The 5,068-nt window shown below is 38.1% G+C and overlaps 1 long non-coding RNA gene across 1 annotated transcript; it reads left to right on the top strand.

Moving 5' to 3' along the window:
• Positions 1-1,114: 1,114 nt before the first annotated feature.
• Positions 1,115-3,924, top strand: LOC137045006 (uncharacterized). Its single transcript, XR_010898674.1, has 3 exons — positions 1,115-2,361; positions 2,492-2,627; positions 3,470-3,924. It is a non-coding gene; the product is annotated as an uncharacterized lncRNA (long non-coding RNA).
• The last annotated feature ends 1,144 nt before the right edge of the window (positions 3,925-5,068 follow it).

The following is a 5,068-nucleotide window of genomic DNA, read 5'->3' as shown; positions in this document are numbered from 1 at the left end:
GTGAAAATGTATTGTAACGGTTACATTTAACATAAGAAATAATATGTTAACTAAACCATAGGTTAGGCTTTAAACCTGGTCATTGTCTGGTCTCCTGATGTCGCAGGCTTTGAAGCATGTTAAAATCCGCTCAAAATTCATAAAAAGCGAATAAAAAAATCTATTAAAAAAAACACTATTTTGCCTCTATTTCTCCTTTTAAAATCCCTTCACAAACCTGCTGTCAGTTTTCACACACCTGCTATAGGTCATTTAATGACGCTTGGTTCAGTGTTGCCAAGTCTGAAATTTGGCTACTTTTACACTATTATTGCTGTGGAATGTTTGTTGCCTGTAGTCCACAGGTTTGAGTTGGCTTTACCCTAGCAATATTTCTATCTCCCATCCGCCGCGTTTTGGCGCATTTTGGCCGTGATTCCGCAACTTTTTATTTGCAATTGGAGGGGTTTTGTTGTGTGGACCTGGCAACCCTGTATCTCGTCCGGTTTGGCTTTCGAAGCGCGCACATTGTCACAGCCTCTGTCACTTTGCTGAAAGACAGGATTTCTTGCTGACTGCCAGTGGATTCAAGGTAAGAACAAACAATTTCTAAACTGAAATGTTAATTAAAGTACATTGTTTTCAAAGCATAAGGTTAATCATAGATTTTTTTAAGTTAAAATTTTAGTTAGACTTCGCTAAATCGTGGCATTTTCCGGCGCCATGACCAAACGATAAGCATAACTGTACCCTATTATAGAAATAATCTTATTTTCTTATAATTAGTAGTATACAAACTGTGAATTATTACAAATATTTTGGAGACTTCAGCATTGAAATTGTAGGCTACCACTGTTTTCCGATATAAATCCCTCAATGGTAGTAATTTCTTAGTTTGTGTAAAGTGTGCACATCAAACTCCCAGAATGAAAGCAGGACTTATTTATATTTCCAATGTAATTATGAGACAAGCGTTCCTGCCTATGTGCTTCTTTTCCTTTTTTATTTAGTGTTAATTTAAATAACAAATGCACAAAAGTTTACCAATATAGAAGCGTTTTTTTTTTTTTTTTTTTTTTTTTTGCCGTGAGAGGCGCCTTTTTAAAATGGTTTTCTGATAGCAGTGAGCGTTTTGCGGGCTGTTTATGCGTTTATAAAGAAGCGCTATGAGCGCATGAACCAAAAAAAAAAAAAAACACCTCTAAGCAGCAAAGCGTCCGACGTCATCTCGTTTTTTAACACTGAAGAATACTGTTCCAAATAATTTACATTGGCTTCTGAAGGATTTGGTAATACTTGAGTCATAGTAATAGCTCGGATCTTCACTTAATAATTAATTAGGCTATATGCATCATTCTAATTATTAATCTGAATGTAGTACTTCTCAAAGAGGTATGAAATTTTTTGTCATTGATTAGCTAATAATTAATTGAACTGAAAACAGTAGAAAAAAAGGAAATAAGTAATTGGTTATGTAAGAAATTAGGGATATTTCCCCCAAATATAAATCTCAAATTTCTCCTGAGTACTACCAGCCCTGCACAGTTTGTATGTCTCCCTCATCTATCACACCTGATTCAAATCATGAGCTCATTAGCAGAGACTGCAAAACCTGAAATGGGTGTGTCAGCCCCCTCCACCTTCAACTCCTTTAACGGGTGTTACTCCAGACCGCACCAGGACAGTTCTGCAAGGTGCCAGTTCTTCATTTAGAGATAAGACATAATGCTTTTATCCAAAATAATGAAATCCAATTTCTCAACTGTTTACATTTACTTTAGACATAAACGACTGTGTTTACAAGAAAACTTGAAAACTTGATGGGTATAACTATTTATGATTAAATGATGACACAAATTTAGTTTTTAGGTAAACCATTCCTTTAAATATTGCCCTGTGCCCTTGTTTCTGTGTTTGATTGGTATATAATAAACCTTTGGAGCAAAAATGTTGCTCTTGTCACTTTTGTAAAAATCCACAGAAACCATTTGTGTATAGCAGATATTATATCTGATACCATTATTTTATTTCCTGAAAAATGTCAAAGTGCAGATAAATGAAAGCTTTAGCATAAGTTCTGCCAGGAAGACTTAATTGTTACGTCACTTCAACTTCTATCTATCCAATCACATTCTAATACTTGGGTATAAAAGATCGGTACTTACTCATGTTTGAGTTCGCAGATGCTGACGCACCAATTCACCGCCATCCTCCCCACCACCTCCAAGTCAAATCCTTCCCTACTCCACCCCACCACCACCACCAGGATGGTCCCTTCCATACCTCACGGGGGGGTCGGCTGCGCCTCTGCCTTCGTCTTCAGGCAGGATATGCAGAGTCCATACCCTCTGATTGCGAGCTACGGACGGGGCCTATGCCAAAGTACTTTATTGCTTGCTGGATTGTTAATAAATGGATTATTGTCACAGTATTTATTCTCCCGAGTCTTTCTGGCAGAACTCCTTTTTGTTGGAATTGAATCTCACTTTAATGCTCTTTAAATATTTTACAGGAAGCTTGAAAAAAAATGTGCTTACAAACTCTATTACCAGAAGAGACGCAGAAAAGGCAGTGTCAAAGTGGCTAATCGGTGCCAGGGACAGGGGAGGACACCGCACTGTGAGGGCACGTGGTGGACAGCAAGACGGGTAAATAATTTAAGACTTGCTTGGTTTTAAATGGTAATAAAAACTATAAAAAGATAAGAATGATAGTTGCATATCAATACAAATTCAAAATTGTTTTACCATTTGAGAGCTGTTACATACAGTGCAGATGAGGGACGTTGATTTTACTGATCTTTTTTTTTCAATTATATATCACTCATAAATGATTAAATACAAAAAGAATAGTAGCTATTAAGATTGATGTGATTTGGAATGCCTGATAAAAAAATATGATCAGAAAATCAACGTGCCTGAAAATCTGCACGCAGTGTAGAGCGACCGTAACTTGTTACAGTGACTTGTCCTGGAATCTGTCAGCTCTGCATACCCACTTCAGGTCTTGCATAATCTCAGGTCTTCTATAATAAGCTGATAAGATGAATCAGATGTATTAGATGAGGAAGACATACAAAGGCTGCATCTGACAACTTATGCAGCTGACTCGTTGCCTCTCCGACCTATCAGCCAACGACTTAACAGGCAGTGCTTAGATAGTAAGGTACCTCACAAAACTGATTTCGGAAAGACTTATGAGGCAGCACAATGGTTTAATGATCTACAACAAAACAGAAAGAGCATTGGTAACAGCATGTATTTTCTACAATACTAATTTCTCATCAAAATTACTTCAAAAGTGGTAAAAGTTGGTCAAAATGTACTTTTTTGCACAGCCAGTATGTTCAGTGCTGAGGGTATTTCAGGACAGATTTACAAACTTCTGATCTAGACCAACTTCATGTGGGGTACCAAAAGGCTTTAAGTGTGAAAAGGGGAATAAAAAAAGTGGAACAATGGTTGATTTAATTTATTTTGTCTTTTCAAAGGGTCGTTGGGAGGCCGACGACAGAGGAGTGAGGAGCTGCACTGTTTTCTTTTTCCATTTTGTTTGTGAAATACATTATTTTTGAGTGTTCAGATATGCAATTTATGTCAAATTAAGTTTGTCAGGAGCTTCATTTTAATGTATACATTTTTTATTGTTGATATTTTTGTGTTATAAAGTTATAAATGTTATAATAGTCATATTTGAATTGTTCCTAATAAACCTTGATTAAAAACGTAAATCATAAACTGGTTTCAGTTCATTGAATACCTTTAACATTTGAATGTAGTTAGTGGATTACATGTAATGTTTGTATTACGGGGTTTACTGTAAAATAAGGTAACCCAAACAGAAAATGTGCAAGCCCATATATATACCCGTTGTGGCCCATAAGAGCCCAACATTACACCTATCTGGGTCCCGTCATCAGCCCATATGGGCAGACCCATGTAGGCCCCAAATGGGTGTTACCTGAGTTACCCATATGGGCCTAGTATGAGCCCATCAAGAGACCCATCTTCAACCCATCTGGGCAAACCCATGTAAGCCCCAAATGGGTTCTACCTGGGTTAACCATGTGGGCCCCGGTATGAGCCCATCAAGATACCCACCATCAACCCTTCTGGGCAAACCCATGTGGGGCCTCCATGGAAACTGAGGACAAAATTAGCTGGGTCCCAGTTGGGTAGCCCAGGTGGGCCCCAGATATCAGCCCATGAGCAACCCCTTTGGGCCCCACATGGGTGTGTTGGCTGGGGTGTTACAGCTGCTTATAGCACTTCGGTTCTTTGCAACTGGGAGTTTCCCGTCTGGGAGATGTTTTCCATGTTCATAAATCGTCAGTTAGTAGAGTTATTCACCGGGTTGCAGAGGCTCTCTGCCGTCATTTAAGCCAAACTGTGACATTTCCATCGCGTGTTGAACTGGATGCCATTCAAACCTCTTTTTTTCGGAAAGCGGGGTTTCCTCGAATAAGTGGTGTAATCGATGGCACACATGTCAGAATTCAGGCTCCCCGCACGCATGAAGATCAGTATGTTAACAGAAAAAATTACCATTCTGTTAATGTGCAGCTAGTGTGACCATGTGTGCAGAATTAGAAATGAAATATTTTATCAATGTATTAAAATGTATTTTGACTTGTTGATAGGCCTAATTATGGTCATCGTTTGATCCTATGAAAGATACAACAATGCGTTGACACACACACGGTCTATAATTGAGAGGACGATCGGACAGCTCAAACGCAGATTTCACAGTGTCCACAACGAGCTGCGCGTCTGCAGAATTATTGTCGCCAGCGTTGTTCTTTTTAACATGTCAAAGATGTATTGTGAAGAGGGAGATGATGTCGAAGAAGAGGCTCAAGAAGCAGAAGCAGAAGAGGCTCATGAAGAAAATCAACAAGATTTTCAACGGGCTGGATTTGTTGTCAGAGATGCCGTCGTAAATGCATTCTTTAATTAGTTTAGCTAGTAGCCTATGGACAATAGTCATAAATATAAATAAATGAAATATAAATAAATAAATCATAAATAAATAAATACAAAACCTGTCAGATCTGTCATAAAAAAATATTCGTCAATTGATGTGCATTTTA

Source organism: Pseudorasbora parva, chromosome 17, assembly GCF_024679245.1.
Source record: "Pseudorasbora parva isolate DD20220531a chromosome 17, ASM2467924v1, whole genome shotgun sequence".
NCBI lineage: Eukaryota > Metazoa > Chordata > Actinopteri > Cypriniformes > Gobionidae > Pseudorasbora > Pseudorasbora parva.
This window is presented reverse-complemented; position numbering and strand designations above follow the sequence as displayed.